We start from the raw sequence: 13,893 nt of genomic DNA on the forward strand, positions 1-13,893 counted from the left end.
GAAAACACATTCTCTGACAAAGGTGCTCCCATCAGACAGAGCTTCAAGGAAGACGTCAGAAATGTAGTTTATGCGATCCAGTGCACCATCTGTTAAAAAAATATACATAGGAGAGACAGGCAACAGCTTAAAAACCAGGATCTATCAGCATACATATCAACTCAATAAAACAGAAAACTCTACTATTCTTTATAATCATCTCAGAAATCATGGTCCCAACAATTACATCTTTCTGGGACTAGAAAATAACAACAACTGGTCGAGATCCTTCAGAAAAAGAAAAGAAAGAGAATGGATAAACACATTGGAAACTATCAATCCAAAAGGACTTAATGAAAAACAATAAGTTAAGTTTCTTTTTATGAAAAGTCTTTAGAAACTAATGCTTTTTACTAAAACATTATAAATAACCTCTTTAAAAACTACTATTTATTAATTATAAAAACAAACTCTCTTTTACACATTATATTTTTCATATGAATTTTATAGTAAAAGATGGTTTAAGATATCTCGTTTTTATAAAAAGAATTTTAAAAAACTATAAAAATAACTTAGGAACTAGAGCTATATAATATGTTTTAAAAGCAACAACTTATTAATAAATACCAATTCATTGTTCTTATCCATTCTCTCCCTCATAAATTCACAAAACATCTCTCCTTATGTAAGCTACATATTAATTGGGTATTGTGTTCATTGGCGTGGTTTAATTTACCCTGGTGATATGCACCAATCACTTCTGTACAATAACCCAACCTTTTTTTTTTTTTTTTTTTCTATTATTTTCCAGAACCTTTTCCTAAACATAACCATCTAAGGGAGGGTGCCTAACATCAACCGTCTTTTTTGTTTATTTATTTATTAATTTTAACCTGTACATGGCCCCTCCCCTAACCTCAACCATACAGGGGTGGGTGCCTAACCCTAAGATCTCTCAACCCTGTGAGGTTGTAACCCTGATACACCCACTTTAAGTGATTTTTTATTATGTTTTTAACCCTTTATTTGGCTCTCCCCCTTTTCTCTACAATTTTTTTCAGGAAACAAAGGTTCTTTTTTAACCCTAATGTATTTGTTTTTAATTTTTCATATATTGTCATTTTAATTTTGTCTCTGTTTCATTTTATTATTATAGGAGTTATAAGAACCCTTAAGGAGAAGTAAATATGAAAATGACGTTGCAGATACCTGTTGCCAGAGCTGCTCTCTAATTTTTTTTAAAGAAAACTTTATTTATCTTATTTTAAAAGAGCATTGTCCCCTAACCTAACCCTGCCAGAGCCAGGTCAGTCAGCACTTCTCCTATAGATGGGATTAAAGAAATAGTCAATTATTACAAGGTGTTCCAAAAAATAAAGGACATATTTCCTCTTTTTTGAAATAAAGTATTAATTACCGTCCTAAGAAGCAGCGCAACCGGGAAACTTGGGGCTCCCTGGTCCATCTGAGCCGAGCCAGGCCGAACCAAACACGAGGGGGAGCTCCGCCACTACGGCTAAGGAGCCGCACACCATTCTAGCTCCTGCGCCCCCTCCTGCCCAGGAGCCGACGGTACCACGCCAGGCGCACAGACAAACAACGGCCCAAGTGTATCCGTGCCACGCTGACGCACCGTTACTTGCTTCACAGCCTGTAACGGAGAAAACACCCCCACCAAACGAGATCACAGAGCAATATCCTAATGTGGCGAGTGGAGGGGTGGGAAAGGGTGTACCGACAACGCCACCTGGGGAGTTTCGCCCCAGGAGATAGTTTGAGATGGATAGATGTTAGATGGTTAAATTTACTATACACAGGTCTACACAGGTGCGTATACCACGGGCAGAGACGTATTTAGAAAAGTAGAAAAATAGTTTATTTTACAACCAATTAAAATATCACTTGAACAATACTGGCTCGTAATTACGTACTGGGGCCACAGAGCAGAATGAACAGGGCTGTGGAGGCTACGGCGGCCCAAAATCAAATCAAGGGGGAGGAATAACTAACCAAAAGCACCCGTGACACTGCAAACACACACACCCGCAAGGGGTTCGTGAAGAAAATACCACCACCAGGAATTGGGTCGCCGCCTGGCCCTCCGCACCTGTCCACAAAGACAAGAAAGCAAGTTATAAAACTGGCCTCCCAGTTAATATGGCCCTTAATTGCTATCTAACACTCTTACACACACACACACACACACACACACACACACACACACACACACACACTACTTTAAGTAATTAAAAACAACGAAACAAACCATCAAACAAAGGTAAATAATGTTCCTTAAACAACAAACAAACAGTCAATAATGTTCAACAAATTAAACAAATGAATACAAAATAAATCTTTTCAAGGTTGATTAATGAACTAAACAGAATCCTTAAAAATAGCAATAGGCCCTGACACAAACTCTGCAGAGAGCCTTAGTACGTCACTTCCCCACAGCTCAGAAGAGCTGAGGAGTCAAAACGGCTTCAGTGAGCCAAAACAGTCAGGATGAACCAACGCAGCCAAAACAGCAGTGGGTCCAGGAAATGGTGGCTTTAATAGTTTCTGGGCCTCACCAGCAGGGCATTACAGAGCGCCGAGAGGTCTAGGACAACAGAGCAGGACAAAACAATCAGTCGGGAGCAGCATAACAGGCTGAAACGAGAGGCGGACGACGCCGACTTACCACGTGGAGACCGCGCCACAACGCCGACCGGCCCCCAGCAGGGCAGCCTAGCCCCGTGACTCCAGCAGTCCGCCACACTGTAGCAGAAACAGCCATATCACCAAACAGTCAACACGTGAGTGGGAGAGAAAGCAGCAGTGTGCGCCAATGCCCCTTACCCGTGCGCCGAAGGAGAGCGTGCGTCGTTCTGGCGACACGCCAAAGACGCACCGATGCTGGGCACGCTGCACTGCGCTGAAGGGCAGAGCGTGCGTTATTATGGCAAAACGCTGAAGACGCTCTGGTGCCAGCACGCCACACGGCTTCACCACGCCACTCCAGGCTACAGCCACCACCACGGACGAGCGGAACAGGAAGAGAGAGAGTGCGCCAGGTGTACCCAGGCCCCTATATATAAAGGTGCGCTCCCTGCCCACAAATCAGTGCCACAGGGTGACACAGCGCCCCACTGTGAGGAGGAGTAAGCCGTGCTCCGGCCACATCTACCCCCACCTTTTGAATCGTCGACCCGACGATGGACAAAATTTTAGTCAACACCACGGTCTAAACAATTCAATTCAATTCAATTCAATTTTATTTGTATAGCGCCAAATCATAATATACATTATCTCAAGGCACTTTACAGGGTAAGGTCAAGACCTTACTTTGTTACAGAGAAAAACCCAACAGTTCCCACAACGAGCAAGCGCTTGGCGACAGGGGGGAGGAAAAACTCCCTTTTAACAGGAAGAAACCTCCAACAGAACCGGGCTCAGGGTGGGCGGCCGTCTGCCTCGACCGGTTGGGTTTAGGGGAAGATAGAAAGAGGGGGAGGGGGAGGAGAGGGGAGAGAAGAGAGAGAGACCAGGAACAGCTGTGTCGGTAATGGCGTTATTAATAATAAAGACAGGTAATAGTAATAGTAAAGATGAGTCGTGGTGGATCTGGATCCTGCTGTTCCCGAGGCAGAGATACCTGCAGAATGAGGACAGAGAGAGGGAGAGAGAGGAGAAGCACAAAACTACGGGAGAGAAAAAAAAAAAAAAAAAAAAACAAAGTTAATGGCATGAAGTCATTGAGAGAGAGCGGGGGAGAGAGACAGAAATAGGGAGAGAGCGCCCAGTGAATCATGGGAATCCCCCAGCAGTTTAGCTCTATAGCAGCATAGCTAAGGGATGGGTCAGGACATACCCGAGCCAGCCCTAACTATAAGCTTTACTAAACAGGACAGTTTTAAGCCTGATCTTAAAGGTAGAGAGGGTGTCTGCCTCCCGAACCCACACTGGGAGCTGGTTCCACAGGAGAGGAGCCTGATAGCTGAAGGCTCTGCCCCCCATTCTACTCTTACAAACTCTGGGAACCACAAGTTGACCTGCATTTAGAGAGCGAAGTGTCCTATTGGGAAAATAGGGAACTATAAGCTCTCCAAGGTACGATGGTGCCTGACCATTAATGGCTTTGTAGGTGAGGAGGAGGATTTTAAATTCGATTCTGGATTTTACAGGGAGCCAATGCAGAGAGGCTAACACAGGAGAGACGTGATCTCGTTTCCTCGTTCCTGTCAGTACTCGTGCTGCCGCATTCTGGATCAATTGGAGGCTTTTTACTGAATTTTTGGGACATCCTGACAATAAAGAGTTACAGTAGTCCAGTCTTGAGGTAACAAATGCATGAACTAGTTTTTCAGCATCCTTTAGACACAGAATGGGTCTGATTTTAGCAATATTGCGCAGGTGGAAGAAGGCTGTCCTAGAGACTTGCTTTATATGTGAAGTAAAGGACAAGTCCTGGTCAAAAATGACACCAAGGTTTCTGACTGTAGCACTGGAGGCCAAGGTGATGTCATCCAGAGTCAGTATATTATCACATAGTGTATCTCTGAGGTGTTTTGGGCCAATTACAATAACTTCAGTTTTGTCTGAATTTAAGAGTAAGAAATTACTGGTCATCCAGATTTTTATGTCCTTAAGACAGACCTGAAGCTTGGCTACCTGGTTAGTCTCACCTGGCTTCATGGATAAGTACAGCTGGGTGTCATCTGCGTAACAATGGAAATTCATCTGGTGCCTCCTAATAATGTTTCCCAGAGGAAGCATATATAGACTGAAGAGCATTGGTCCTAGCACAGAACCTTGTGGAACTCCATGACTGACTTCTGTGATGATAGAGGAGTCATTGTTAACATGAACAAACTGGAGTCTATCTGACAGATATGACTTAAACCAGCTTAGTGCGGTTCCTTTGATGCCGACCATATGTTCTAGTCTCTGTAATAAAATCTTATGATCGATGGTGTCAAATGCGGCACTAAGATCTAGTAGGACAAGTATAGAGACAAGTCCATTGTCTGAGGCTATGAGGAGATCATTGGTAACCTTAACCAGAGCTGTTTCTGTGCTATGATGGACTCTAAAACCTGACTGAAAGTCTTCAAACAAACCATTCCTGTGCAAGTAATCACATAACTGGTTTGCAACGACCCTCTCAAGGATTTTGGAGATAAAGGGGAGGTTGGATATAGGTCTATAATTGGCTAAAACGTCAGGATCAAGAGTAGGCTTTTTAAGTAGAGGTTTAATTACTGCAACTTTAAAAGCCTGCGGTACATAACCAGTTGATAAAGATAAGTTAATCAGACTTAATATAGAGGTGTCAAGTAAAGGAAAAACCTCTTTGAACAACCTTGTTGGAACAGGGTCTAGAAGACAGGATGATGGTTTAGATAAATAAACTGTTGAAGTGAGCTCAGGGAGATGTACAGGAGAGAAACAGTCAAAATATAAGCCAGTTACAGTTGACTCTGAGGCTGCTGAACTGGACAATACATCTGAACCAGCTGTGGGGAGGAGATGGTGAATTTTTTCTCTAACAGAGACAATTTTATCTGTAAAGAAGCTCATGAAGTCATTACAACTGAGGGCTAAAGGTATAGATGGATCAACAGAGCTGTAGCTGTCTGTCAGCCTGGCTACAGTGCTGAACAGAAACTTGGGATTGTTCTTGTTTTCTTCTATCAATGATGAATAATAGGATGTTCTGGCTTTACGGAGGCTTTTTTTATACGCCAACAGGCTGTCTTTCCAAGCCTTTAAAGATTCATCCAGGTTAGTAGAACGCCACCTTCTTTCTAGCTTCCTTGAATTTTGCTTTAAAGCTCGTGTTTCTGAGTTGTACCATGGAGCTAGCCTTCTCTGACTCACTACCTTCTTCCTCAGAGGGGCCACAGTATCTAGAGTTGCACGCAGTGAGGCTACAGTACTATCAACAAATCAACAACCTGTGTGGCTGTGAAGTTAAGAGAGCTGTTCCCTACTGCATTGATACATGGCAGTGGGCTAAGTACTGATGGGATCCTTTCTTTAAATTTGCTAATGGTATTGTCAGAGAGACACCTGCTGTAATAGATTTTTTCCCCAGATGCTGTGTAGTCCATGACTGAAAACTCAAATGTTAACAGAGAATGGTCAGATAAATGAGGGTTTCTGGGAGAAACTGTTAGGTATTCAATGTCAATCCCATAAGTCAGAACCAGATCAAGGGTATGATTAAAAGAGTGAGTGGGTTCATTAACATGCTGAGAGAAGCCAATTGAGTCTAATAATGAATTAAATGCATGACTCAGGCTGTCACTTTCAACATCTACATGAATGTTAAAATCACCCACTATGATGACTTTATCTGTGCTAAGAGCTAACTCAGATAAAAAGTCTGAGAACTCAGATAAGAACTCAGAGTAAGGAGCAGGAGGACGATATACAGTAACTAGTAGGACTGGTTTTTGTGTCTTCCGGTTTGGGTGAGACAGACTAAGAATAAGGCTTTCAAACGAATTATGATTAACCTTATGCTTGGGATTCAGTAATAAATTGGAGTGATAGATGGCTGCCACCCCTCCTCCTCGGCCTGTGCTTCGAGGGATATGAACGTTAACATGAGTGGGGGGTGTTGATTCATTTAAACTAACATATTCATCCTGCTGCAGCCAGCTGTTTGAGAATTAGACACGGGGTCTCTAGGTCGGTCAGCAGCAGCAGACCCAGTTTTTGACATCCGAAGACATCCCTGGCCAGTAACAACGCTGCCGGACCAACTCAGTGGTCCTCTCTATGCCCTGGTGACCATGCTCCTGATGGAGCTGATGCAGCGTTTCCTGCTTGAAGACAGCAGGCAAGACCAGTTGAAGAAACTCTTCGCCACCGTCAGGACGAAAGACCCGACGGAAGAGCACGCCATCTTCCTTGACCAGCCGGTCCCATTGGCGCAAAAGTACAATTGCTGGCTGGGAAAGCTGCTGCCTCTCAACTGAGGTGGGAGGGGACCCACGATTCCAAAAAAACAACACTTCCCTCAGCAAAGGATCATCCTCCTGCATATGGTGGAGATCAGATGCAGAGTGGGATGGAAGAATGGAGATCAAAGACTGAATAGCAGACACGACAGGACCTGGTTGTGCACTTTGCTGAATGCTGCTGGGGACCATGGTCCCAGGCAAAAACGGAGGAGCAACATGGGGAACAGGCACATACTGTCGTGACAGTGCGTCTGCGTTCCGGTTGCTGCGCCCAGAACGATATTTGATTTCAAGATCGAAGACAGCAAGCTCAGCAGCCCACCTATGCTCTGCAGCTCCCAGTTTGGCGGACTGAAGGTGACTCAATGGGTTGTTGTCTGTGTACACGACACATTTGTGCCCCAACAAGTACTCCCGGAACTTCTCCGCCACACTAATAACACAAATCAAGACAATATCCCCAAAATAAATTTTGAACTGGTTTGTGAGGAAGACTCGGTAAATAACTTACCAATTGGTCCCCAACTTTCGAACGTGGCTGTGTCCGTGGCCGAGACAATCTCTCTGACCTCTGCAACACACGGCGCACTGGATGACGTCACTCAAGGTGCGCTCGCTGAGTCTGAACCGGTGCGAGGGGTGAACACGGTGATGGCGGGGGCACAGGATGGAGAGAAAAACATGATGACAGAGGACACAACTGAAAGTCAAAATGACACTAATACTCCTCAGTCTGACTCCAGCCCGGTGCCCAAACCCCAGCGTACCGCCGCTCGCACACGAGCCAGACCGGAGCGCACAGAGCCGACAGTCCACCAGCATACCATCTACAAAAATCAGGACTGGCGATTGACGGTCAGAAAACCAATTTTAATAATTGGCGACTCCAATCTGGCCAGAATCCCAGTCTTCACCGACGAGCGGGTCCAAGTGGACAGCTATCCCGGTGCCACCTGCTCACACGTGACACACCTGCTCAAAAAACTGAGTATCCAACCACAGGTGGAGCATGTTATTCTGTCAGTCGGACTCAATAACTGCCTGAGGGAACAAACCACACCCACCTCGTGCAAACAACTGCAACAGCTGGTTGCCGTGACAACAACGGCTTTCCCGATGGCCATCATCCACGTCCCCATCATTCATTACTCTAACAAAATACCAGAAAACCAACAGGTATTAATTTCTGAAATGAACCAAAAAATCAGGCTGAAATATAACTTCTTAACCCGCATTGACAGACCAGATTTTACAGTTAACCCCAATGATCCAATTCATTGGACAAAGGAGACGGCAGATAAGATCCTCAAACACTGGCTGTCTAAGTTAAACATGCTGCCAATGCACTCCCCTCTTCATCAAATATAGTCAACTTAAGCCAGTCTTTCTCCCTAAATAGAGCAGAAATTGAAATACTGGAAAAAGGACTGACTTTCATACCTACGCCCAAACCACCAACTCCACTAGAAATACGCAAAGACCTCCACCTGTATCACCGCCGTTTCAAATTATTAGACTATTTTGATTACAATAAACAACAGGAAGCCGTACCTTTTATTACATTATCACACTGGGAACCGAAATTGGAGGCAGTGTCATCTCCGATTCAGAACCTCATCAAGGAGGACATAGCAGCTTTCCGCCAGTTCAAGCCGCGCCATTCCAGCAGGCAAAACATCAGCCAGGCGGAGAGAGGAGCGCTCGCCAGTCTCGCCAATAACCCGGACATCATCATTAAAGGCGCAGACAAAGGAGGCCAAATCTGTATACAGGATAAAATTCACTATTTACAGGAAGCAGACAGACAACTCAGTGACACTCATTATTACAAACCACTGCAATATTTACTCCAGCCAGAAACCCAGACCATTGTCAGAGAGAAAGTAGAACAGTTATATAGAAACAAATTCATAAACAATAAACAAAAAACTTACCTTATGGGCCCTGATAATCCTCGCCCACGCCTATTCTACCTGCTGCCTAAAATCCACAAACCTTCTGCGTCGTGGCCAGTTCCAAATGTCATCCCCAGTGGCAGACCCATTGTCAGCCACTGTGGCTCGGAGACATACAACATCACGGAGTATATCGATTTCTTCCTGAACCCACTGTCACAGCAACATCCGAGTTATGTCAAGGATACATATCATTTTGTAAATAAATTGAAAAATATACGAACATGTGTTAATGCGTATATTTTTTCCATTGATGTGGACTCCTTGTGTACTAACATAGATACAACACTGGGCCTGAAAGCGGTGTCTGAATGTTTTAACAGGAATCCTGATCCCTCTCGTCCCGATGACTTCATCCTGGACCTGTTAAAACTTACATTAGAAAGGAATGATTTTGAATTCAATGGCAAGTATTTCCTGCAGGTCTCTGGATGCGCCATGGGCCGTAAATACTCACCTGCGTATGCGGACATCTATATGGCAGATTGGGAGAGGTCTGTGTTCCAAAAATGCAGTAAAACACCAGCTCTCTATTTAAGATATCTGGATGATATTTTTGGAATATGGCCACATTCGTTGGCAGATTTGAATGATTTTATGGCAATTTTAAACAGCCACCATCCTAAAATCTCCCTTAAGCACAACATCCAACCACACCAAGTGGAATTCCTAGATACACAAGCCTTCTTCTGTAATGTTAATCAGAGTACAAAAGGCATAGCCACCAGAGTATACTTTAAGGATACAGACAGGCATGCTTTGCTCCATAAGACCAGCTTTCATCCCCGTCATACATATAAAGGTCTCATAAAATCACAACTCATCAGATTTCACAGAATCTGCACCCATAAACAGGATGTAGAGACTGCCACCAATACTCTATTTGCAGCTCTGAGGCCGAGAGGTTATTCAGCCAGGTTTCTCAGAGCCATTAAGAGTGAGGTGAAGAGACTGTTTGAATCATCCGGGGAATACACTGGCAGGAAAAATAACATGCCGCTCGCTCATACCTTTTGTAATTACTTACTCACCTCATGTGGCACAACTAAACTCTGTTTTGAAAACCCATTTTCAACAGGCACAAAACCAAATCCAGGAACTGGGAGATTTTAAGATGATCACTGCCTACAGGAGAAACAAGAATCTGAAGGACATTCTGGTACACACGGCAATGGGAAAACAAGAAAAACCACGCTCAAACAACCCCAAATTTATAAACAAACTCTTTATAGAAAACACATTCTCTGACAAAGGTGCTCCCATCAGACAGAGCTTCAAGGAAGACGTCAGAAATGTAGTTTATCAGAATCAGAATCAGAATCAGAATCAGAATCAGTTTTATTGCCAAGTATGTTTTCACATACAAGGAATTTTTTCTGGTGATTGGTGCAATTGATCAGCAACAGTGGAGCTCTCTAGCCTTGTTGATGAGGCTAATAGCAGATGGGAAGAAGCTATTTTTGTGGCGAGAGGTTTTGGTCCTGAAGGACCGCAGCCTCCTGCCAGAGGGGAGTGTCTCAAAGAGTTTGTGTCCAGGGTGGGAGGAGTCAGCTACAATCTTCCCTGCACGCCTCAGAGTCCTTGAGGCGTACAGGTCCTGGAGGGACGGAAGATTGCAGCCAATCACCTTCTCAGCAGAGTGGATGATACGCTGCAGTCTGTTATTGTCCCTCTCCGTGGCAGCAGCGTACCAGATGGTGATGGAGGAGGTGAGGATGGACTCAATGATGGAGGTGTAGAAGTTCACCATCATAGTCCTTGGCAGGTTGAACTTCTTCAATTGCCTCAGGAAATACATCCTCTGCTGAGCTTTTTTGATGAGGGAGCTGATGTTTAGCTCCCATTTGAGATCCTGTGTGATGGTGGTTCCCAAGAAGCGAAAATGCTCCACGGTAGCCACGGGGGAGTCACACAGGGTGATGGGGGTGGGTGGGGCTGGGCTCTTCCTGAAGTCCACTATCATTTCCACTGTCTTCAGAGCGTTTAGCTCTAGGTTGTTCTGCCTGCACCAGGTCACCAGACGCTCAGTCTCCCACCTGTAGGCAGACTCATCGCCATCAGAGATGAGTCCAATGAGAGTGGTGTCGTCTGCAAACTTCAGGAGCTTGACAGACTGATGGCTGGAGGTGCAGGTGTTGGTGTACAGGGAGAAGAGCAGAGGAGAAAGAACGCAGCCTTGCGGGGATCCAGTGCTGATGGTCTGGGAGTCAGACACGTGCTTTCCTAGCTTCACGTGCTGCCTCCTGTCAGACAGGAAGTCGGTGATCCACCTGCAGGTGGAGTCAGGCACGCTCAGCTGGGAGAGCTTGTCCTGCAGCAGAGCCGGGATGATGGTGTTGAAGGCAGAGCTGAAGTCCACAAACAGGATCCTGGCATAGGTCCCTGAGGAGTCCAGGTGCTGGAGGATGAAGTGGAGAGCCATGTTGACGGCGTCGTCTACGGACCTGTTGGCTCTGTAGGCGAACTGCAGGGGGTCCAGGAGTGGGTCAGTGATGGATTTGAGGTGGGACAGGACAAGACGCTCAAATGATTTCATGACCACAGAGGTCAGGGCAATGGGTCTATAGTCATTTAGTCCTGTGGGCCTTGGTTTTTTGGGGACAGGGATGATGGTGGAGGATTTGAAGCAGGCTGGCACGTGGCAGGTCTCCAGTGAGGTGTTGAAGATGTCTGTGAACACTGGAGACAGCTGATCAGCACAGTGCTTCAGGGATGATGGAGAGACAGAGTCAGGACCGGCTGCTTTGCGGGGGTTCTGCTTCTTAAAAAGCCTGTTGACATCTCTCTCCAGGATAGAGAGAGACGTTCCTTTGGTAGAGGAGGAGGAGGGGGGTTCTGATGTGGCTCTGATGTGGAGGTTAGTGTCAGGCTTGTCCCACTGTCTTTCAAAGCGGCAGTAGAACTCATTCAGATCGTTGGCCAGACGGAAGTCGTTAATGGAGTGGGGGGGTTCAGTGCATGCGATCCAGTGCACCATCTGTTAAAAAAATATACATAGGAGAGACAGGCAACAGCTTAAAAACCAGGATCTATCAGCATACATATCAACTCAATAAAACAGAAAACTCTACTATTCTTTATAATCATCTCAGAAATCATGGTCCCAACAATTACATCTTTCTGGGACTAGAAAATAACAACAACTGGTCGAGATCCTTCAGAAAAAGAAAAGAAAGAGAATGGATAAACACATTGGAAACTATCAATCCAAAAGGACTTAATGAAAAACAATAAGTTAAGTTTCTTTTTATGAAAAGTCTTTAGAAACTAATGCTTTTTACTAAAACATTATAAATAACCTCTTTAAAAACTACTATTTATTAATTATAAAAACAAACTCTCTTTTACACATTATATTTTTCATATGAATTTTATAGTAAAAGATGGTTTAAGATATCTCGTTTTTATAAAAAGAATTTTAAAAAACTATAAAAATAACTTAGGAACTAGAGCTATATAATATGTTTTAAAAGCAACAACTTATTAATAAATACCAATTCATTGTTCTTATCCATTCTCTCCCTCATAAATTCACAAAACATCTCTCCTTATGTAAGCTACATATTAATTGGGTATTGTGTTCATTGGCGTGGTTTAATTTACCCTGGTGATATGCACCAATCACTTCTGTACAATAACCCAACCTTTTTTTTTTTTTTTTTTTTCTATTATTTTCCAGAACCTCTTCCTAAACATAACCATCTAAGGGAGGGTGCCTAACATCAACCGTCTTTTTTGTTTATTTATTTATTAATTTTAACCTGTACATGGCCCCTCCCCTAACCTCAACCATACAGGGGTGGGTGCCTAACCCTAAGATCTCTCAACCCTGTGAGGTTGTAACCCTGATACACCCACTTTAAGTGATTTTTTATTATGTTTTTAACCCTTTATTTGGCTCTCCCCCTTTTCTCTACAATTTTTTTCAGGAAACAAAGGTTCTTTTTTAACCCTAATGTATTTGTTTTTAATTTTTCATATATTGTCATTTTAATTTTGTCTCTGTTTCATTTTATTATTATAGGAGTTATAAGAACCCTTAAGGAGAAGTAAATATGAAAATGACGTTGCAGATACCTGTTGCCAGAGCTGCTCTCTAATTTTTTTTAAAGAAAACTTTATTTATCTTATTTTAAAAGAGCATTGTCCCCTAACCTAACCCTGCCAGAGCCAGGTCAGTCAGCACTTCTCCTATAGATGGGATTAAAGAAATAGTCAATTATTACAAGGTGTTCCAAAAAATAAAGGACATATTTCCTCTTTTTTGAAATAAAGTATTAATTACCGTCCTAAGAAGCAGCGCAACCGGGAAACTTGGGGCTCCCTGGTCCATCTGAGCCGAGCCAGGCCGAACCAAACACGAGGGGGAGCTCCGCCACTACGGCTAAGGAGCCGCACACCATTCTAGCTCCTGCGCCCCCTCCTGCCCAGGAGCCGACGGTACCACGCCAGGCGCACAGACAAACAACGGCCCAAGTGTATCCGTGCCACGCTGACGCACCGTTACTTGCTTCACAGCCTGTAACGGAGAAAACACCCCCACCAAACGAGATCACAGAGCAATATCCTAATAACACAAATCAAGACAATATCCCCAAAATAAATTTTGAACTGGTTTGTGAGGAAGACTCGGTAAATAACTTACCAATTGGTCCCCAACTTTCGAACGTGGCTGTGTCCGTGGCCGAGACAATCTCTCTGACCTCTGCAACACACGGCGCACTGGATGACGTCACTCAAGGTGCGCTCGCTGAGTCTGAACCGGTGCGAGGGGTGAACACGGTGATGGCGGGGGCACAGGATGGAGAGAAAAACATGATGACAGAGGACACAACTGAAAGTCAAAATGACACTAATACTCCTCAGTCTGACTCCAGCCCGGTGCCCAAACCCCAGCGTACCGCCGCTCGCACACGAGCCAGACCGGAGCGCACAGAGCCGACAGTCCACCAGCATACCATCTACAAAAATCAGGACTGGCGATTGACGGTCAGAAAACCAATTTT

The 13,893-nt window shown here is 44.4% G+C and overlaps 1 long non-coding RNA gene across 1 annotated transcript; it reads right to left on the reverse strand.

The window, feature by feature from the left end:
* Nucleotides 1–1,832: 1,832 nt before the first annotated feature.
* On the reverse strand, nt 1,833–3,083 carry LOC139622293 (uncharacterized). The gene is made up of 3 exons (XR_011691189.1): nt 2,821–3,083; nt 2,663–2,739; nt 1,833–2,581 (listed from the first exon to the last, which is right to left on the reverse strand). It is a non-coding gene; the product is annotated as an uncharacterized lncRNA (long non-coding RNA).
* Between the last annotated feature and the right edge of the window lie 10,810 nt (nt 3,084–13,893).

This window comes from Trachinotus anak, unplaced genomic scaffold (assembly GCF_046630095.1).
Source record: "Trachinotus anak isolate AG129_WGS33_773 ecotype Australia unplaced genomic scaffold, CSIRO_AGI_Tana_v1 ptg000006l, whole genome shotgun sequence".
Lineage (NCBI taxonomy): Eukaryota > Metazoa > Chordata > Actinopteri > Carangiformes > Carangidae > Trachinotus > Trachinotus anak.